General features: G+C 34.6%; 2 pseudogenes; both read right to left on the minus strand.

Annotated features, from left to right (window-relative positions):
- Nucleotides 1-454: 454 nt before the first annotated feature.
- Nucleotides 455-4,542, minus strand: LOC142871488 (M-phase phosphoprotein 9 pseudogene; annotated as a pseudogene).
- Nucleotides 4,543-6,132: 1,590 nt separating this feature from the next.
- On the minus strand, nucleotides 6,133-6,255 carry LOC142875423 (uncharacterized; annotated as a pseudogene).
- Between the last annotated feature and the right edge of the window lie 17,678 nt (nucleotides 6,256-23,933).

Raw genomic sequence — 23,933 nt, forward strand, 5'->3', positions numbered from 1 at the left:
CACAGTTTATGTATTTGTTCTTTCTATTCTATTTCCTCAGAAAAGATATGAAAATGGGTGAATGGGAGAAATGAGTTATGTAATGTAATTACTCAGCCTAAAATTCAATAAACACTTAATAACTATATATCTTTTAAACTTAAGTTCTGAATATAGGTTTGGGGATACTAGCCCTTCCCTTCCTGCTTTATATTTTGCCTAAATAACATTCTTGTTTATTGATTTGTTTTCAAATTTTTTTCATTCCCTAGCATTTGCCTCTTTCAGTTCCAAGAAAAAGTCTGTCAAGTTTTTCTCTTTGGCCAATCTGACCAATATTTTGAAGGATAATTCAGAAAATATAGGTCTATGACATTTTCCTTCAGTAAAACAGTAGATGCAGCTTTTTTTTTTTTTTTTTTTTTTTTTTTTTTTTTTTTTTTTTTTTTTTTTTTTTTTATGGAAGCTGTTCAGCTTTATTTTTAAAAATTGAATCATATTTACAATGTAGAACAAGTTTATAAAATTGGTGTGCAAAGTTAATCTTAAAAGGATAACACTATTTGTTTAGAAACAAGCTGCCTCCTGTTTAAATTTCCTTAATTCTTAATATAAATTGGAGACATATACTATTTTAAAATAATACTTTTTAGATAGTAAAATATACAAGAGATTCCTGAGCATAACAAAAATATCTTGAAAATATGTGGCCATTTGAAGTATAAAATAGCAAGTGTAAGAATAGCGTGATTGTAAAACTACTGTTGGAAGGCTTATAAACAGTACAAAATAGTTTGCCTTTTCTGAGTGCATAATTATACATTAGTGCAAACAAAAATGTCTCAAAATTTAATGGCTACAAATCTCAAAGATTTGCAGAGGTGCGCAAAACATGAAATTTCTTTAGTGTCATGCGAACGGAACCCAGTTCCCGATTAATCATTTCCAAACGATCTTCCAAGGCTTCCTGATTTAATCTTGTCTGTAAAGTGATTCGTCCTCCAGGAGAAGGCATCCGGCTTAGAGCTGCCTCAATCTGGTCCTTTTCTTTTGTAAGTTCATCAAAAAATCGTTCCGTTTCAGCTAAGGTCCTAATTTTTGCTGTATATTCAAAATCATTACCCTGTGGTGTTACTGAAACAGGCTTACACTGTTCATAGCTAACTGATTTATTCTTCTCCCAGGCTGGTCTTACAGATACTTTCTTCATTTCATTTGGCAACGGTTCGGGGCAAGAGCTATGATTAACATGGTTGTCGGTAGCTTTTTCTGAATATTTTTTTTCTTCCGGGTCATCTAGAGGAAGAAACTGGAGTTGTTTTCTTGGATTGGTACGTTGTAATGTCGACACAGGAACAGTATCTAAATCATCCAAAAGTATATCAAATCTAATTGGACTGTTTTCATTTTTGCTAAGTAGATGACTAAATCCTGGAGACAAATTTTCTTTAGGGGATCGCTTTGGACTATAAGCCACAGTCACTGGTGTTAACATAATCTCTCTCTTTGTTGGAGTGCTTGATTTACGATTTGAAGGTGGTAAAGAGGATGATCTCTGTGAAGCAGAATTAAGTCTCTTTTGTCTCTGTTGGGCACATTTTTCTGGGGAACGACTTGCATTGACTGAAGTTTCAGTTTGCCGAGGATTCACTAATTTATTTGAGGTATCCTCTTTCTCTGTTTGTGTCCCCCAATTTTTAAATATTTTTTCTTCATCAAGTTCTTTTAAAGCTTTCATGATCGGTATGTCTGAAGTCTCTCTTTGGTTTTTCATCAATAAGCTTGTTGGTGAACTTTCAGGTGAAGAATCCTTTTCTGGAGGGGAATGGTACCCAGGGACACAGGTTTCCTCCAGCTGGTGATCTACGCTACTGCCCTGGATGTCCAGGGGCTGGCCAGTGAAGATGGAATACTCTGCGCCTGGAATCAGCCACTTGCGCCTGCTGACGTCAGAAGTTGCCAGCGTGTTGGCACGAGAGGGTCTCACGTGAGTTTTAGAATTATGACGAAAGCTTAACATATTTTCATGCTCCACTTGTTTGACCTGAGCTTCAAGTTTTGAAATCATTCTTTTCAAATCAGAAATCTGAGTATGTGCATCAAGCAATTTGTTCTCAGTTGTATTTAATGTATCCTTTACTCTTCCATGTTCTTTTCCAAGGGACTCATACTCTCCTAAAAGATCTTGAAACATTTTGTTTTCTTGTTTTAGCCTAGCTTCTTTATCATCTGAGAGTTTGTAAGCATTCTCAAATGCTTCTTCTAAATCCTGCAGTCTAGATTTTAGTCGAATGATGGTATTGTCTTTTTCTTTATTACTTGTTCTCATTTCCTCAATTCGTTCCTGCAAAATTTTGGAGGCACTGCTGGCTGCGCTGAACCGTTCTCTCAAGTCATTCACTTCTATTTCCAGTAAGTTATTCTTATTTTCAAGTGTTCTGACACGACCAGTAGCTTCATTCAAAGCATTATCTAATTGGCCACATCTGTCTACAAGAATTTGATTGGTTTTTTTCCAGTCTTCAACTGCAGAAATTTCTTTTGCCTCCAGCTTCTGTTTCAAGCTACTTATTTCTGCTTCATAATAAGCTCGAAGATCTGCTATGTGTCAGGCATGCTTTTCCTTCAGATTCTGCCTAATCTTGGACAGTATCACAGGGTCTTCCACGGAAGTCAATGAAATGCAGTCTGGGACCCCACCGGCTGTACCTGGAAGCTGGGACGGACTGACAGAGGCTGAAGCTACCATGACAGTGTTTTCTTCATCTACAGTGTTGACGGAGACATCATTACTGGTGATAGTATATACAGAAGGAAACGTGGAGCTGGTCCTGCTTTCGTTTTGGAATGCATGACTTTTCCAGGAGTCCATCAGGGAGGCTTTTGTATTTGTAGGATATTTGGGGAATCCAGATAACTGAGAAGCAACATTACTTGCTTGTGAAAATGAGTCTATGTCAGAGTGACTAGACATACTAGGTTCTAGAACAGAGTCTGGTGAAAAGGATATTCTGTCATCAAGGGCATTCAAAAAGTCATGTGGCTGAATCCCTGAAATCTGCTGATTTGGCTTCATATGTAACGAGTGATCTAGAGTCAGTACCTCTGGAGGATGATTTGGGTTGGAAGCAGGAGTGAGATTCCTCTCAGGTAACTGCTTGTTTTCCCTTTGTTTTTTATGATAAATATCCTTCAGTGATGGTAGCTTCATCTCATTACTAGTATTAGGCTGCCCGGATAACATATTTGTGGAGGACAACGGTACAAGAGTCTTCTCTAAAGTTTCAGGTAAAGAGTGATACGTGTCCTTCTCCTCTAGTTTCCAGTAAGTCAGTCCTGTTCCTGAATCAGACATCCAAGAATTTGGAGTTTCATCTGGTTTACTGAGATAAAAACCACAAGGATGTGGAGCAGCAGCAGCAAAATCAGTTCTCTCAGTTGGTGGTTTCTTGCTTTGCTCATTTCCTGGCTTAGATCTTGAACATTCGTCTTCTGCATGTGCTCTCTTTGGTTGGTTCTGCTTCAGCTTTTGTGCCCATGATGTTACAGATTTACTATTTGTTTTTCCACTGTATACTTCAGAAATCTTATTTTCACCAAGAAAATTATGTTCAAATTCACCAGGAAAAATGGAAATATCTTCCTTTAAAGATGCACCAAACTCTTCAGTAGTCTGTATATAAAAACCCTTGTTTTTCACACTGTCTACCAGCGAATCAGACTGAACCACAGGTGCTACGTACTGTCCTTTAGAAACGTCTGTGTGCTCCATGAACTCTTTAGGGTCTTTAAGTTTGTATGTATTTAACTCTGAGACACAAAAAGTACCATACCCACTGCTCACTGAGCTACTGTCCATGTTACAGTCTGGTTGTGATGAGGACGTTTCTTGATGCATTTCAGTTTCTTTAGATTTAGGGTAACTGATAACAGATTCATTTCTCTCACTGTTTTCAGAAAAAAAACCCATTTGACTTTCTGATGATACTTGTTTGCATGAAGAACTTCTATCATAGGAAGCCCAAGAAGTATCACTCGTCTGTAATTTGACTAAATTTTTTATCTCCTCTTGTATACGTTGAATTTGGTTGTGGAACTGTTCCTGCTGGGCAACTATCTGTTCTTGGCATTGTTTTTCGACCAAATTGAATAGTTGTAACCACCTGGTCTCACAGTTTTTCCAAAGTTCCGAGTCAGTCTTTCCACTGTTTTGTAGCTCTTGCATTAAAGAAGTCAGGACTTCAACTGTCCCTTGAATGACAGATGGTCTGGTCTTCCCTATTGGTATTTAAGTTCGGTCCAAAAGAATGGGGAAAATTTTTGATATCAGATTCTACAGAAGATGAAGTTTTCTGTAAGGTTTCCACCAAGTCAAAATCTCCCATAATGCACAGAAATTGTTATACTCTCTTATTGGAAAATAAAGATTCTTTGACTGTTTGAGGAAACTGAATCCGTGTCATCTTCAGATGCTTCATCGTCTACCGGCATTTTCAGTTGCTAACATTCAGAACCACGAAATATCCTAAACTTCCAAGAGAGTCTGGCCGCCGCTCCAGCTGCCGAAGTAGATGCAGCTTTTGAAAAAGAAAAAGAAAACTCCAATTTTCTAAGAGGACAACAGCATAAAGATGGTCTGCTACAAAGTTTCATGTGTATCTCTAAACTTTTGAACAAGGCTTTAGAAAGATTAAGACAATGGCTGCTCTGCTAAGAATATTGTGTTCCAAAGGAATTATGCTCATGAAATATCTCTAAATTCCTTCCAAAGAGCATTACAAAACACTGGCAAACTTTTTGTACAATTAGAATTTACAAATCAATAGTGAGAGGCAATCATCTGGTGATGTGAAGTCTGTGATTTATAATTCTGGGCACTAAATGAAGCCCATGATGTTAAAGCCCTTTGTCCTTCTTACCCAGTTCTTCTTGTTCCCTTCTTAAGCCTCTGACAGGCTTTCAGGCTCAGGAATGAACTCTGGTAAAGCTACAGCTACATTCATTTCAATCTCCCTTTGTCAACTGCGTTTCAGCATCTTATGCAGTTCCAGACTCTCTATAAAATGTTGATTGTTGGTTGTTCTTTCACATTTTAGTGGTTGTTGTTATCATATGCTATCTGAGGAAGCATTTCTCAACCAAGCATTATACCAAAGATATCTCTATACATAATACAAACCTTCAAAATAGGGCTTCATTAACCCTCCGAGGACATCAAGAGGCAGCAGATGAGGCTCTCTTCAGAGTAAACCTCTGCTACAGTAAGCCTGTGAACACACAGATTAGAGAAGACCACAGAGATCTTAACGGAAAATAACAATTTAACAGAAAACTGTCTAGCCTGGGAGGAAAACCCTCCTTAAAACATCATAACTTTTCAACCAAATTTGTCCCAACATCTTTCCTAGATGTGTACATTTCAATAGAATTTTTTTTTTACTGCTTATTCTTAAATACTATCAGTTAAGCAAACCTCTAAGTATTGTAAATTGTAATGTTAATTTAAAGTTATTTATAGAATATAAGCTTTCATTATTCTTTATGTTCAGTTAAACTGGTTTGGGCCCTCATTATTTATTACCTAGATTGCTGTAACTACTCCCTAGTTGGTTTCCCTGTCTCTCCTCTTATACACTCTAAACTTCTTTCACAGTGATATTCCTAAAAGGCAAATTTCACCAGAAATTCCGGAATTTTTTTGTTTTTTTTGTTTTTTGTTTTTTTAGTTTGGCTAGGAAGTAGGATTTATTAGTGGGCACAAATGAGGGGACAGCACAGTGGAAGCCCTCATGAGTGCAGGGCCTGCCACTTGTCAAGGGGGCCACAATTGGGGATGTATTTGACCCCACAGCCATCTGGGATGAGCCACTTCTCAGCCGTATCTTCAAATTCATACACATTAAACTTGGTAAAGCCCCACTTCTTTGTGATGTGGATCTTTTGGCGGCCAGGGAACTTGAACATGGCTCTGCATAGGGCCTCAATCGCTCGCACGCTCGTTGTTCTGCAGTTTGGTGCGGATGGACATGACGACTTGTCCAATGTGAACCCTGACCACCATGCCCTGGGACTTTCCAAAGGCACCGGGCAAAGCTGCCTGGAGCCTAGACTGGGGACAGCACATGGCCTGACAAATGAACATGTACTGGAAGGGACTGTCTTCAAGGTCCCATACTAGCAGCAGGCTGCATACACTATCAAGGAGGCTGCTGTTTGCAGCCATTGCACACCGGGCCCCCATGAGGAAAGTAGCAGGGTAGGCTTAATTGGCTGCAGGAGGAATTCCTTACTTTAAATCATTTAATAGCTACTCGCTGTCATCAGAATAAAACCTTCACCAGGTTGTCCTAAGTCATTCTGGACCTGACACCTATTCATTTTCCTTTCCAATTTCAATATTCTCCCCACAAGCATACCTACCCTCACAAACTACTCTCAGTTTGCAGAAAGCTCTACCACTTTTGTTGCCTTTGATTTTGTAATTGGTATTCACTCTGGTTAGCATGTCCTTGGTATTTATACCTGGGTATTCATCTTACTTAATCCTCATGATTCTTCTCACGTGACACCTCTGATAAGTATTTCTTGACCCTCCCAAGCATTCAATATATGAACATTGTGACACTGCTATAGTGTGTGAATCAGATTCATGCTTTTATTTACCTAATGCAGTCTTACTTAAGGGTTTGAGCTGTTTTTAATAATTTAAATTTAATTCCTCACTTCCACCTCTTCAAATCGATTGAAATCATAGTGATGAAAGTTTTCTGTTTCTTTGTTCAAGACTTGTTTGTTTATTAGTTATGAAAAAAACTTTGAAGATCTACTATTTCTATCCAAACAGAAATCAAAAGGTATCAATATCATTATCATAATAATCAATATCAGCATGTAGTCATAAAAAGACCAGTAGATCTTAGATTGGTCTTTTCACTTGATGAATTAAATGAAAAAGAAACTTTCTGGCTTAGGAATAGTTTAATACACCATGGGCATTGTTATTAATACAATCAGTGGACATGAATTGATTCTCACATTAATGCCTTTAGGTAGGTAATAATTTTTCACTTTATAGATGAAGTATAGAGTGTTTAATTAACTTGCCAAAAAGTATTACAAGACGAGTAAATGTGAAGCCAATATATAGAAAAAAGCAGTTTCTTTGCATTGTACCACCTTGACTTTTAAGATTTTTTTTCTATAATGAGAAATTGTTGAGAATGAATCCTGAAAATTGTAAAACTCACACCCAAATAAGATTAGTAAGAAATATATTATTAACAGTACAAAAAAATCTATATTTTCTAAAATTATCTTGAAAGTGATCAAGGTAAACCAATGACGTGACTGTTAATTCTTAAGAATTAAAGGTGCAAATAAAAAATACTTTCCTATACCTATATTATAATATTTAGAAATATTTAGAAGCCTATTGATTGTATGTGATTTAGATTGAGAATTTTGTTAATATACAATTTTTGTTTTCTTCTGTCAAAATATAATATTGGTCATCTACAAGAGTTTGGTGGATATATCCAAATAGAGTTGTAGCTATTAATATTGAATGATCTTTTAAAGGGATTCATGTCTGGAGTGCAGATGTGGACTAAATGATTTTTACATTCTCCTCTGAATATAATATGTTATGATTCTGCCACGCTCCACTACTTGATTAAAAGATCTTCCTAAAAGAATATGCCCTGAGCTTAAATGAGCAAGTACTTGCTATAAATTGCCAGTGATAGGACCCCAAAGTTGCCAAGACTTGCCTCTAAACTAATGTGCAGATTTAGTCCCTTAGGAGATTTTCACTGTCCAAGTCCATAGCCCACCAACTTTAATTTGCACTGCTGAAAAATTTGTTCCCTGCAAAGCTTTTCCCACTGGCAGATCTCATTGGTAAATTATCAGATGTTACATCAGGGAAAGCTTGCCAAGAAATAACAAGTCATAAAATTGATAAGAGACATGCCTATGTATGGAGCTCAGTTTTCTGCCCAGCATTAATTATAAAATTGAAAAGAAAAAAAGGAAAAAGAGAGAGAGAAGGAGGAAGAAAGAAATTAAAGTTTCTATTAACTTTAAAACCTTAGTTAGCAAACTGGCCAACTTGAAAATGTTGCATTCCCTTTGCAATTTGATCACTTTAAAAGTGCTGATAGCCAGACTTTTTAAAACTATTTTAGACCTGTCTGTCTGACTATGAAACTTAGCAGGTATTTGAGATCTATCGATCATGTACAGTAAAACTTCCTTTTACTTTATAATTTCTGAAAAGTTTTCTCATTTAGTGTCAAATCAGCAAATTTGTTTTCTCAGGCTCCTAAGCAAGCTAGTTCAGGATCTGAAATTCAGATGTGATAGGTGGACATGCCTGAACATAGCCTTGAAAGTTTTGGTTCTCCCAACCATCACATGGAAGAGAGTATTAAGGAGGGCTCCTCACGCTTAGCAATGATGCAGTGGCAGTGCGACTAATGGTGACAAAGAGACTGATGATGGGAATGGTCAGCAGTAGCCTGGAGAAATAGGCCATCAATGGCCAAAAAACATCTTTTCCAGTTTCATCAAAATTCTTATAATGGGATGACTGCTTCTTAGACGCAAAGCATGAGGCTATAGGCTTATGTTCATTGCCATGACTACTTCATAGCTTCAGAAAGCTTTTTAATATTTACAGTGTATAATCTTATTTTGTGTACAAAATGTATACATTACCTATGTACCTGTATAATTTACGCTTACATAATTCTTTTTTTTTCATTATCTTAATATTTTTAGCCTCAACAAATAAACAGATTTGGTACTATAAACAAATAAGATATTCTACTGTGGCTATTTTGAACTGTGGCTATTGAACTGTGGCTCATTGCTACTATGGAAAATTGTCCTTGATTAATTTCCTAAAAAAGATTGACTTACAGTTTCACAGTAATCAATGGCAATATTTATTTAATCAATTACCTACATTTTCTTTCTCTTCAGACAATGCCTCTATGTCAAGACAAATATGGCTTAGAAAGATATTGTATTAAGCTAGATTTGATGTGAACTTATGAAAGAGATAAAAGGAGGTAGAGAGTAGTTTCAAAAGTGTTTAAAAAGCAATGTTTACATACTGAATAATCTATTATTTATTTTCAGGTTCTGGAGTTGAATGCCTAAACATAGAATAGAATGCCCCTAAGTCATCACATTTCAAGATGCTTCACCATTTGCACTATTTGGGCCATGTGTATTTATTTAAAACACATAGTATATTTTAAATAAAAGCTTAAGAGGCCAGTGTGGTGCTAGTGAAATATTATCCATCTCAGGCACCTGCACTAATTCGGCTAATTATTCACTCATATAAAAAAGACTCTGAGGAAGAGCTTACACTTGGCTCCATTACCTGTATCGGTTAAATCCTTCCAATATTTTCTGAAACCAGATTATATCTAAACTTCTTAGAGTTTACCATCAGACATGTAATTAAAGATATGCCTCTCCCAAATTGACAGGACTTTCTTGAACCAGCAATTTCAGTATGGAATTTCTGATGCTCCTAAAATATCAATGCCACTGGCTGAAATTTTCAATTTAGTTCCATATCCTTATTAGGCATGTTTTGGAATGATTCTGCCCACCTCCCCCAACACACACACACACACACACACACACACACACACACATACATACATACACGTGCACACGTGCGCACTCACAATAAATCCCTTCTTCCTGCACCCAATGCCTGCTGAGTGGCCATGTCTGTTTAAATCCTGTGATTTCTTAGCCTAGTTGGTAAGATTAAGGTCGAGCAACTAATTCCAAGCCAGTCCATCAAGAGGAGAACAAAATTCTATATTGTGTAGGACCTGGAATAATCAATATCCTCTTTGGAAGGGTGAAATTTAGAAACCGGTGTTATTAGTGCCAAGAGAGTTGTGAGCAGCTGAGCTGAACCATCATTTCAGTCTGGGGTTAAGGAAAACCCCTTGAACTGTCTGCAGAAAAAGCTGCTTTGTTGGAAGGAAAATGGAAAGATCTTACACATGCTTGGCACTCATTCAATATGTGTAAATTAATGTTCATTAATGATAAGAAGTAAATAGCCAAATGCCATTGAATTCTCTCCATTACTACTATTATTTTAAGCCAGAAAAAAGGATTTCATGGAAATGTAAATCCTCTAATCATTTCAGAAACTGGAATATGACCACTCTTTCCAAATATTATCCCTAAGATAGATGGCTTTGAAAACAAAGCAGAAGATGCATATTTAAGACAGAGCAGAATGAGATCATATTCTTGCATCATTATTTCTACAGAAGAAAGACCAAGAAGCCTGTAGCTCAAAGACAATGGAGAGTTATCCACATCTAGAATTGAGGGAAGGTGGAGACAAAAGAAAGACCTACCTGTTTTCTGTTCTGATCATCAAATCCCTATACATAGGCCTTTCTTTTGAAGCATGAGTGTCATTCACACTTGCTTTCATTAGTCCTATACAAGTAGGAAGAAATTTAGAGATCCTAATGGATATGAACCGTCAAGCCAGTGTCATCAATATCACAAGGGGAAAAAAAGACAAAAGAATAACAATTCCATACAGCAATTACCAGTTATATCCCTCTCCTCTGGGAAGGTATGCTGGACATAAAAAAATAAATGACACATAATAGTATTGGATTCAGCTGACTCTAGGCCAATGCATTGTACAACCAATCTAGAATCAGAGATTTAGATCCCCATCCCAGTTCCTCACTGAAAGTATTTATGTAGAAAACATGATTATACTCAGAATCTCAGTTTTCTCTTTCTTACAGAGGTGGTAGTTAAACAGGCTTGACAGGGTTACTGCAGAATTAAGGAAGATAATGCTTCTGGTCTGTAGTAAGTATATCAAAAAAAAAGGTAGTTACTAATATTATCACTTCTAATATTAGTATCTATTCCTTTACTTGAATCTGAGGTGCCTGATGATAGAGCACATTCCTTATTTCTCTTTGTATTTGCAGAAGCACAATGCCTGGAACCAAGTAGATGCTGCATAATTATTTGTTGCTTTTAATAGAACTGCCCCAGACAAAACTAGGACTTAATGTCAGTGAAGCGGGAGTAACAGGCCAGATGGGAGAGGTTTAGGTTTATGAGACCAGGCATGTTGAGGGAATACCAGCCACACACAAAACAGCAGGCAGGGACAGGAAATTCATACAGACAGATAAAAGATGCTACTGAGAGCAAACCATTCACAGAAATTGGAGGGAATCAACTTACATAAATTAGTGAAGACCAAAAAGAGCATAGTACATTTCAACAGAGTAGAAAAGCCTAAGCTTTGACAACTGTCAACTGGGAACATAAAGATAAGTAGTGACAGTGCCATGGAAATCTTTTAGAAGTCAGTATATAGTTGTCAGATAAAATATAGGAAGCCCAGTTAAATTTGAATTTCAGATAAATGGTAAATAATTATTTTAGTAAAAGTATGTCCCAAACAATACATTATCTCTCTTAATTCTTATAACAACCCTGACAGAATGTGCAACTACAATCTTTTTAAAGAAGAGAAAACTGAGATTCCAAGAATGATCCTATGTAATATTTAGGACATACTTATAACAAAAAAAATTATTTGTTAATTATCTGAAATTCAAATTTAACTGGTATTCTATATTTTATCTGTTAATCAAATAATCTTGAATTAGTGTGTGAAAGTTAGAATACCAAGCTAAAGTAGGACCCACATATAGCAAAAAACTGGATTGGTAGGCAAGCCAGTAAGAAACAAGTGACAAAGACAGAGGCCCAGATAGTGGAATTCAAGCTTAGTGAGAAAAATGCTGACACTTATGGAAGCAATGCTAAAAAGCTCTTCTTGGGTTTCCAATAATTTAATGTACCTGAGTATGATGGTTGCGCACTTCTTACCATTATGAATCCAGGATCTCCTATTTCCCCCTAAGTATAAATTTGAGTTACAGCTAACTCCTGAGTCAGGGACAAATCTGAAACAGAATATGGGAAGGTACAGGGCCAGGAATCCAATCAGGTTTTCATTTTCCTAAAAATTTTTGTTTTATATTGTATTTAATTCTGTAAACTTTCCCAAATCTATTTAAGACAAAAACTCAGGTCAATCCTAAAAGAAAGAATAAATTAATATGTAAAACCTCACCCAGCCCAAAGCAATTATAGACAACTGAGGTTAGGAACGCAGACATAATCTAAGGAGCAGTTCACATTTCTTCCTATTTTTTTTTGAGGTCCTTCTCTCTGTTACATATTTCCCACTGTCAATTTTATGCTTCCATATCTATGGGAGGAGGGATGACTACTCTGTTACAAGAGGTGTTCTTCAATTTCCCAAAGCCAACTTCTAAATAAACCTCTAGGACAGGGCTGGAGGACATACATAAAAGTCTATAAAATAGAAAAAAAATATTTTCTGTCTCTTTAAAACTTTCCCCACTATATTTGGGAACTGAAGCCTGGCCTGCATCCCTGAGGCAGGTTAAGGCCTTTGTTAAAAGAGATAACTGGGCTATCCCAGGCTATCCTTTGTCTTCAGCAGAGATGGGACACTAGAGTAGTTAACCACAATAACCTAGAACTGAAGGGCCCTCCCTTTAAAAGCTCTGTATTTCTGCTTATGTTCAGGAAAAATTGGATTTTGAGATGAGAAGGTCTACCATTTCTCCTCCTTTTCTGGCAAAGTAATAAAAAATTTCTTTCCTTCTCCACAAACTACTTGGTCCCATTCTTCTGGTGTGGCCTTGGAAATGGAAATAAGTGCCGATCTTTTGAGCTTTCAGTAACACTCTTCCAACATAATTGGAAAAGAGTATTAACAGTAGGCACTTGTTAGCACAGCACTCTCTTTAGTTCTTTCCAAGGGGTGACAGTAGAAATTGTGGGGGTGAGGAGAACTTCTGCTTTCCTCAGAAAGTTTGCTGAAAGATCAGACCACAATTAAGGAAGATTAGTAAAAGGATGAGGTTTATTTATCCTGCACATGGGAAGAATCCCAGAGTGATTACCCAATATCACAATGAAGTTCAGAAATTTTTATGCCTTTCCTTTAGATGAGAAAGGATATATGATATATATATATATATGTATATAATGAGATAAGGAATATAGATAATTGTGTTATTATATATATATATATATTTTTTTTTTTTTTTTTGAGACAGGATCTCACTCTGTTGCCCCAGATAGAGTGCAGCAGCAGCATCATAGGTCACTGTAACCTCAAACTCCTGGGCTGGAGCAATCTAATCCACCTGCCCCAGCCTCCAGAGTAGCTGGAACTACTGGTTTTCACCACTATACGCAGCTAATTTTTCTATTGTTTGTAGAGATGGTGGGTCGAGGGAAACATTGGGGTGTTTTGCTCTTGCCCAGGCTGATCTTGAACTCCTGACCTCAAGCAATCCTCCTGCCTCAGTCTCCCAAAGTGCTAGGATTATAGGCATGAGCCACCTGCCTGGTCTGTTTAGGGGCAATAAATGGTTTCTAGAGAGGATGAATGTGTGGGCAGACACACTGACTTGTAAATTAATCTCTCTGCAAATTAAATTAACCTTGAGAGAAAGGTATTATATTTAAAAGAATTTGAGCCAGGTATGGTTGCATTCTTGATCATCTTTCCTGTAAAATACTGAGATAATATGGAGGGGAAGAGAAGTCAATTGTCGTTTGTGATGGGTCAGTCTGTTTTGTGCAGGTAGAGGGAAATCCCCTTTCAAGGGCTTGCTGATCTCTAAGGGCCTTTAATTCAAAATACTTTTTATACCAAAGAGTCATATTTGGGGGTGAAATGTCCTGAGCTCCTTGAAAAGAAAGACAAAATTATGACTGTAAAAATTCAGGATCATTTTACTGCTCAAAAATTCAAGTACTCAGCTCATTGAAGCACTAAAAGAATGAGAGAAATCCCTGGGTACTCTGTTCACTCTCTGCTCTTCTTCTGTTTTGTTGGTGACTCATTCATTTCTTTTGATTTTTATTTGAAATACATTGACAGTAGAGGAAGCTCTGATATTGTGTTCCTTTTCAAAAAGACAAAGTCACCCAAATTGTTTTCCATAACAAAATTATAGACTAGGAAACCCTGATTCTATCTTTACTATTAGAAAAAAACAGATTAAGTTATAATGTAGACTATGTAAGCAAGAAGAGAAGAGGAGGCATCTGGGTTGTTTTTGTTGTTGTTGTTTTCATGAATAATATTTCATATTGTTACTACTCAATTACTTAATAAACAATTATCTATATACCAAGAAGAACCTGATATAAAATGAGGGTAAAGATACTTTTTAACTAACCAAGACTACAAAGGACTAAACACCAAACTAGGCCTCTCCACTCTAATCTCCCTTCTAGCATTCCCAAATCATGTTTGCTATGACAGAGTTTTGCTCATATCAGACTAAAAAATTCCCTTTTTTAAAAATAGAAAAATACAAAATACATAAAAATTGTTTCTTATTTGATTTCTCAAAGAGCTAAAAGCATATCTGCCAGTCAATCTAGCAATCTTCCTACTGTATATCTACCCCCCAACCCCAGTTAAACTCAAATCATTGTATCAAAGGATATCTGCACTTGTGTGTTTATCACAGCATTATTCACAAGAGCAAAGTCATGGAATCAACTTAAGTGTCCACCAAGGGATAATTGAATAACTAAAACATAGTATACTTATATCATGTAATACTACTAAGTTATAAAAATAATGAAATCATGTCTTTTGCAGCAACATGAAAGAAACTGGGGGCCATTATCTTAAGTGAAATAATGTAGAAATAGAAAATCAAATATTGCATATTCTCACTTCTAAGTGGGAGCTAAACAGTGGATACAAATGGATAAACAGGGTGTAATAATAGACACCAAAAGGTAGGAGTGTGGGAGTGGGATACAGGATAAAAAATTGCCTGTTAAGTACAATGTACATTTTTCAGGTAAGGAATAAACTTAAAGTCCGGACAGCACTACTAAACAATATATTCATTTGTAACAAATCTACACTTGTATGCCATAAATTCATAAAAATTTTAAAACATTGAAAACAATTTTTAAAAAATCCTCATAACATATTAAAATAAAAATAAATTTGTATAAAATATAAGCTTATTTGATGAAATCAAATGAATTTCCCAAAAGTTTTATATCATAATCATATATCTTATTATTTTATAATTATAAATTAAATTATAACTATATTTTTAAATTTTGTAATAAAAGGGCTTATTAATTATAGTGGTAGATATATTTTTAATACTATGGAAAAATAGATGAGAGGGAAAAATGAGAAAATTATTTCAGATAGGGAGAATTTAATAGAATATCATTATAGGAAATATAGAATATTCTCCAAATTTAAAAAGGTCAACATTTCTGATTGACCATAGCAGAAGAGTATATTTTAAGGTGTAGAAAAAAAACACGAGTCAGACACATAACAGGCTATTTGAGAGCATTATACATTTGGGCTGGGAGATACATGAAAAACAGTAATAAGACTGTAACTGAAGTTTAAGTAAAACCCTTGTTTTGCTATCCAGAACTTGATTACTTACCTTTTCAGTTAAGCTTTCTTTCTCTTCTTCCTGAACACACTGTTGTGCCACATAATTCTATTTTGTTTTTTTTTGTTTTGTTTTGTTTTCATTTTGGGGGGGTTGGCAAGTTGTCAGGCCAATGCAATTTGGGTGGAAATTATATTTTCCATATTGAGCCACATAAAGTCATATTGAAGCTTAGGCTATAACAACCTCATATACAGTATCCTTTTTCTCCTCTGTGTTTGATGGTTGTCAGTGACAAAGGTAACCTTGGGAACCAAGTTTTGAGGTTAGAGAACTTCTGTCATCTGAGTTCCTGAATTTATTTCATCAAGTCAGGGAGTGAAAATCTGTTTTTTCAGGCCACTGATATTTCAAGGTATACCTGTTATAGCACCTAGCATAATTTTAAAGCACTATATTATATAGACTGTGCTGAATTATCAGATATTGGTGACTAGGAGCGATGCAACATTGTGCACTTTAGGAAGATTACTATGTTAGTAGCATAGAGAAAGAATTCAAAGGAAGAAAAACAGAAAGCCCTTTTGAAAGCCTTTGCAATAGAATAGAACATTTATTAGAGAAACCTGAACTAGGGGAAATACAGTGACCAAAAAAAATGCAATTACTACCTATATCAATCCATTATCTCTATCCAGCATAGTTGCTGTTATATTGTAACATACTTGGAGCCATTTCAATGTTCAATGACTGTTCTAGCTTTTTGTATTTAAATTGGGAAACATCAAAGCTTACCTGATAAGAAATAGCATTCTCTTTTTCAGATTCACAAAAGATCATGAAAGAAAGAAAGAAAGAGTAACCTCTGAAAGCTATAAAATAAAATATGTGTTTTATTTTTGAAATGTTTCAAATAAGCAATATTTGAAAGTGAAGTTAATAAGAAAACATAGAAATTAAGACTACACAGGAAGGAAAAATAGCACACACAGCTTTGAGTCAGATGCTTTATTTATTAATTGGGAAAGCTCTTTAAGCAACACTTCATAAGCTATTTATCATCATACTCCTTCATTACCAAGTACTCCACAATATTTATTGGTGATAACCTGATATTGGGTTGACATTTTAAGATCTGTCCACTGTTCCTTTTCTTTTCATTCCTATACACAGTTTACCAAAACTTGCATCAGATTTTCTAAAGTCCTCAGAGCCTGAGGTCATCACTTGACAGTTAATAACTAACTACATTAATAACTCTTAATTTGAACAGCTGGGGACATTTGTTGTCAGAAATTGTCCTTGGTTTATTCCCACATTAACCATTATCATATAAATAGATATCATTCAATGTGAAAAATTTTTAAAGTATAAATCCATTATAAGAACTCAAAACAATTATCTCTGCATATCATCATTAAGGCTTTCATACACATATTTCAACATGATAAAGAATATATTATACAAACACCTTTTATCTAATCTCTAATGTTATCTTTTTTATAGACATGGGGTTTTGCTATGTCGTTCAGGCTGGTCTCTAACTCCTAGTCCTAAGGAATCCTCTTGTCTTGGCCTCCCAAAGTGCTGGGATTCTAAACATGAGCCACTGGTGCTCTTATATGGTCATGATGAGTTTTTCCCCTCAAATTGTTTATATCCTAGTCAAATTCCAGATAATTTATATAGATATGTTAAAATATCTTTTATTTATTAAAGTTCTCATACAAGATTTAATTGAAAAGCTAATGCTATTTTGACTTTATTAATTGCTTAAAGAGCATAATAAGACATTTAGTCTTTGTTGAACTATTTTCTTGATTTTTGACTTTGGATATTTGGTTTTTCTTATAATTTCGTTATTTAATATTGGGTTACTAACCGAATTTCCCAAATCCTTTATTACACACATGCACACTCACACATGTGCATTGTGTATATTTAGTAAGCAAAAAAATGAAAAGCATGCACATAGATCACATATACAGAGTGTTAGAAAAAAGAACACATACTGCAGTATAATAATTCATATGAAAAGAAAAAAAGATCATTCTGAAAGAAACTATGTATCCAGATATTCTTGCATCTGTCAAAAAACAATTACACCATTTTGAGAAGATGGAAAAATATCCATCTCTAAGGTCTCAATTCTCCAAATGTTGTTCACATTTTTACTCAGTTTCAGGTTCATATGTGCCTCAGAAGACATTGGTGACTAACATAGGTAAGGATATGCCAGATTGCTCTAGAAATTTCTCCTTATATTTGTTAAAGAAAAAAATATATTATCTTAAATCTTAAGTAAAGGTAATACAAATCCAAGTTTTTAACTGTGGGGGAGAAAAATGGTAAAAACATCCAAAAACTTTACAGAAAAATTTCCTTTGACTTTTAGGGCCAGGCTCAGTGGCTCATGCCTGTAATTCTACCACTTTGGGAGGCTGAGGCAGGAGAATCACTTGAGATTCTGTCTCACACCAGAAGTTTTGGGTCAAGATTTTGAAGAAATGGCCAAAATGGAGTTACTTTGGAAATGCCTAAAATAATTCATTTGCATGAACAATTGGAAAAGAAGTCGGTTTTATAACCAGACAAACTGAATGAAAAATGCACTTTATGTTTGTCCTGGCTGAAGTCTGATAATAAAAGATTTGAAAGATTTTTATGGTAAGATTTTATGGTCAAAGAGCTTTATGGTCAGAAGTCAGCTTAATTAAAAACTAATATTAGGCTACAAATTTTTTTCAAAATTAAAAAAAGTCTTGTGTATATTTTTTTTCCTTTTGGATCCTATTTCAGCAAATTTTTTCAGTTGATGGGAACCCCTTTTTAAAAGTGTTTTATTCCTATCATGTGGGTATGATTTTTGCTCAGAAAAATCTTCATTGGCATTTTGGAAAGTTTAACATCTCCCCAAATTTATTCCTCTAAGACTAGCTCTTCCATTTCCAGCTGATTCCTCCTTCATGTAGCCATTTTTGATATCACATGAAGAAATATAGAGTAGACTTCTATTGACTCTGAACTCCTTGAGAAATACAGAAAAAGGCACCACTCAATCATAATTCAATACATGGAAGTTGTACATTGGTTTCTCCTGAAAAAACAGGACATCTCAAAGTTGGGCATTCTGGAAGAATGGAAGTCTGGAACATATACCCAGACTCAAGTGATCTGTAAGTAAATTGATGACCTACAGATATGGTTTAATTTTGGATTATGTAGTCTGAGGACTGTTAATGATTTACAAAGGGTATTTCCAGGAAGGAAAGATGCATGATGACACATGTCTGATTTCCCTTCTCATGGCCAGCAACTCACTATAGGGTATTTCTGGAGTCCCTTTGGCTGAGAGGGGTTCATTTAGTTAGCTGGGGTGCTTAAGATTTTATTTTAGCTTGCAGAGTAGTTTAATGATAGTCATTTTAATATCAACAACTGTCTTCTGAGTTATCACAAAAATGCATATATTTAATTTTAAAGATTTTGCTTTTAGGACACTTGGCCTGATGTACGGTATTATAAAAATGTTTAATAGAAAATTTAACTTGAGATGTTGGCTAGATTTGTCTAAAGTATCCTAAAATTCCAAACATAATTGTTAAGAATGAATAAATTATACAGATATAAATGGGATAAAAGTTTTAATAATAATTATGTTTTCTAATCTGTTTACTTGAAATGGTTTTTCAAATCCTCTTTGGTAACTTTTTCCTTAGAGTTTTGCTAAGCCAAATTAAATAATGAATATTTGTTGAATATGTAGATCTTCTACAAATAAGATATAGTGGTAAGATATTAATGACTACTTATGAGTTTAACCTTATATACTCTTGGCTTCCTATTTCAGAGAAATGAAGATGTTTAGATCTGTTAGTAGAAATGTACTATTCCACATTGAAAACTTGTTTCATTATTTCTAAATATTATATTCATAATTTGTTGGTTTGCTACTCACAGTTAAAAATTACTTACTTTGGTTGCTAAAAGGTAAAAATGATACTAATATGTGGTGACTAAAACTAGGACAAGAAGTGAAACAATTTTACACAATGTATAGAAAAGTAAAATATGTTTTTGTTAAATGAAAAGTAATTTCATGGTTATTAAAGGCTGCTTTAAGTTGAAGTGATAAAATAATGAAAGAATTAGATAGATAAACTGAATGGATATAGAAAATTGGAAAAGAAAGAGAATGGGAAAATTGTAAAGGTTGTAAAATGTTTATGGAAACTTATATTTTGTGGTCAAAACTGAGATTGGATGAATCTGTTTATAAGGGTTTATTAAAATTAGGTATAATATTAATATTAATAACACTGATACAAAGATAAAATATTGTTTTCTCTTTTGAATAAGATTTTCATACAATATTAATAACATAAATAAAAAACCTTTTGTGTACCTTTTGAGTAAACTGAAAAACAGATTTTGTTGGTGTCATGTAGTCTTTATTAGGTCTTTCAATTGACTGAAAAACTAAGTCTCCTCTCTATTAAAAAGTAAAGGTTTTTGCTTTTTTAAATATTTGAATTATCACTTTGACTAAATGAATGACTATTATTTTACATTGATTTGTGACCCTATTTTGATAAAATTTTTTAAACCTCTAATATTTAACATACTTCCCCAAATCAAATTTCAAATCCTATAATTAAGCTTTTTCCAAAAGGAACCTCTGGAAGTCTAGGAGAGACATACTCGGTTTATTTGATACTTTAAAGTCATACAGAAAGCATTGCCAAATGAGAAATTGTGTTTAACTTTCTTTAAGTTATATTTGTATGTATATGTTATTAATATGTGTTCCAAAATTATATATGATTCCCAAAATTTTGACGTGTTTTGATCTATACGGTGTTTCCCCCAAAATAAAACAGGGTCTTATATTTATTTTTCCTCAACAAGACACCCTATGGCTTATTTATTTTCAGGGGATGTGTTATTTTCCTCTCAAAGCCTCAGCTTGCAGCAGGCACAGGATGGCTGGCACCTGACAGAGGGAGCCGACCTTGTTGATGGGGCTGCCCGCACCTTTCTGGTCACCTCTGGGATAGTAGCTGTCACAATGGGACAGATGTGAAGGGCTGCTCATCTTCTTTGCCGCTGGGCAACAAAATGCATGGGTTATGCAGATATGCTGCATAGCTACGCCCATCACTAGGTCTTATTTTGGGGGCAGGGCTTATATTGTGCAAATGCTTAGAAATCCTGCTAGGGCTTATTTTATGGGTAGGTCTTATTTTCAGGGAAACACTGTATTATCAAACATAATTATGGCTATTATGCTAAATTGTTGTATGCCACAGAAATAACCAAATTTCCTCAGGAATTATATCTTTAATCATGGTTACTCTAAGTTTTTTGTCATCCACAGAAAATATTGCTTTATTTTGATTCTTCTCAAAACTGGTTTATCATTGGTTACAGTCCAAAATTTGCTGCTTCTTCAAGGAAATTCATGGAAAGGATTATGTCAAAAATTCTAGGATTTTAATTAAAAAGTTTATGTGTTCATGAAAATTGCTAACTCTTCATTTAAGCAGAACAGGAATTACATGGGCCTGAACTGATAGAGGACTAAAATGCTTTTATAACTTTTTGTTTGAAACATTGATGATTCTTTTTGTGATTTTTTTGGTCCAGAGTCAAAAAAATATATTTTTGAGCTATTTATAGATTATAGCAATTTGGTAAGATATACTTTGTGGGAAAAATCGAAACATTTACCTCTTTACCTAATTTTTCTATAATTTGGAAACTATTTATGAATATTCTTATTATATAATGATCTAGTCATTGTATACACTCAATAAGAATCTGTTTTCTTCTGTGACAGGACACAGTGGGGAAAACTGGTTATTTTACCAAGGCTTTGACTGGAGTGGCTTATTATCAGATATCACCAGAGTACTTTGAGAAATAGAAGTTAGCTTTGCAGAGCTGATAAAAAGCCCCTTGGAAAGACTGGTCTAGTACTTGTCTACACAGTTTCCTTGCAAGGTTCATGTCCTTATTGTAAGTAAAGAATGCCACTTTCTGACTGTCTCATGAACCACAAGGTATTTTGGGAACCTTGAAAAGAGAGGAATTTACCCAGTTCTTACAAGTATTATGAGCACACTCTTATGATAAATCCTTGGTTTGTCTTTCTAGTCTCAAGGTTTTTAAAAATCTAATCCAAAATTTCTTATAAAATTTTCAACAAAGCTGACTTAAAAGAGCTTCTATGGTCAATGACTATTTTTGTTGCATTTTATTCAAATAGTCATGTCAAGTATAATACTAAAATTTATTTTGTAAGTAAACTGGTATTACTAAGATTTATCATTGGTAAAAACAGAAAACTAGAGAGAGAAAAAATATGTTTTAGAGAAAAATTATAGCATACTGGTTATTAGATTCCAGCCCTGATCATTGTTTTTGATTTTTTATGATTTTCTTACATTTTAGACTGAATCTTGAATTATTTCCTAGCTATAACTAGTCTCTAAAGTATTTAATTCTCTTCATAATGTTTTATTTATTTGTTTTTGTTTTAGTTGACTCCCCAGTGGAATAAGTTTTAACTATGTATCTGTCATTATTTTACTTCTTCCCAGAAAAAAAAAAAAAGCATGATATTGAGTCAATACACTCAATCATCAAACCTTCAGGAGAAAAATTTAAAATTCCTTACTCTGGCAAAGAGTGGACAAACTTGTCTGATATTGGGGGAAAGCATTAAATCAGAAAATAATTCCATTTTATTCTTCATCAGGACATTTGTCTTTTAAATATATGTACAATTATACAATCTAATTGTAGAAATTTAACTTTTAAAACTCTTACTGAATGCCCATTATCTGTAAGATTCTAAGCCAATTACAAAGGAATTAAGTATAGCTCCTTTTACAGTAATGCTAAGTATTTAAAGGGAAGTTCATAAACTATTTTAAAATAAAGTCAAATATGATTGTGCCACATGATATTGAAAACAAATTTTAAAACATGGAAAGATCACCTCAGATTGGCAGGATCATGACAAAAACTTGATAGCATATTAAATATGTGTTTCTTCATTTCATCATTCAGCCTCTGCCAGAAATATAGATATGGTTATTGATTTATAGATAGATCCAACAAGTAAAATTATACTTGGAGCGTCAGAATAAGAATGTTTGAGCAGATTTTTGTTAGGTTAAATTGGGAAAAAGTGGTTTGTAGAGAGAAAACTCTAACAGCCACAGTGCCCTCAGGACCCACGGGTTAATATAATAAATGGAATGAGTCACATGTAAGACTATAGGGAGAGGTAGGCACATGTGCCCTTTAATGAAGAATTAGCCTTTACTCTTCAGACAAGTACTTCCATGCAGCTATATATAAATAAATATATATATATATATACCCACACAAAAAATAAATGCATATTGATAAGACACATTATCTGCCTCCCAGTGATCATTTTCAAGAGTTAAGAGAGCTTTCACAATGGCACTGCTTACTGGTTTGTATCTGTTGGCCCATATAGTTCTTCATTTAAATATCCTAAGATTTTATGTCAGTGAGTGTCTTATTGTGAATCTCTGAGAAAAGTCTGCATTTGCTCTTTATCTGATAAAGGATCTTTCTAGCAAAAATTAGTTCAAACATTCAAGAATCTAAGGAAAACATTACTATTACAAATCACTTGAAATGTAAAAAGTGAATTTAGTAATAAACAAAATGTTGAGGTAAATGTGGTCTTGTTACAATAGGTTATAAAATATCAGTGCACTTTGAGTCATTGTATTACAGTATTACAAATATTCAAACTTGATTATCAGTATTTTTGAAACAAATTTTCACCTGCAGCTCTTATTCTTCTATTCTCACCCTCCCCCACTAAAAGCAAAACAAAACAAACAAAAACCTTATTGCAAAGGAGATTCGATGGCCATCAGTGAGATTAAGTTCTGAAGTGAAATACTTTCTTCAAGTCGTTGATACTTTTCCATCAAACAAAACATCTAATCACACATATTTTCTTCCATTTTTATACGGAAAATAATTAAGTGATAAAAAAATTTCAATCTAAATCTTTGTGCTTGTTTGTTTGTTTCTTTATTTGGTTATTTATTTTTGAGACAGAGTCTCACTCTGTTGCACCCTAGCCATTCCATGGCGTCAGCCTAGCTTATAGCAACCTCAAACTCCTGGGCTCAAATAATCCTCCTGCCTCAGCTTCTGGAGTAGCTGGGACTGTAAGTACCGGCCAGGGTGCTCGGATAATTTTGCTATTTTTAGTAGAGATGGGGTCTCTCTCTTACTTAGGCTGGTCGCGGAACTCCTGAACTCAAGTAATCATCCTGCCTCAGCCTCCCAGAGTGCTAGGATTACAAGCATGAGGCACCACATCCAGCCTAAATCTTTGTGGTTTTAAATATCTGCAAGACTTCAAATTGTTGA

This window comes from Microcebus murinus, chromosome 1 (genome assembly GCF_040939455.1).
Source record: "Microcebus murinus isolate Inina chromosome 1, M.murinus_Inina_mat1.0, whole genome shotgun sequence".
In the NCBI taxonomy this organism is placed as follows: Eukaryota; Metazoa; Chordata; class Mammalia; order Primates; family Cheirogaleidae; genus Microcebus; species Microcebus murinus.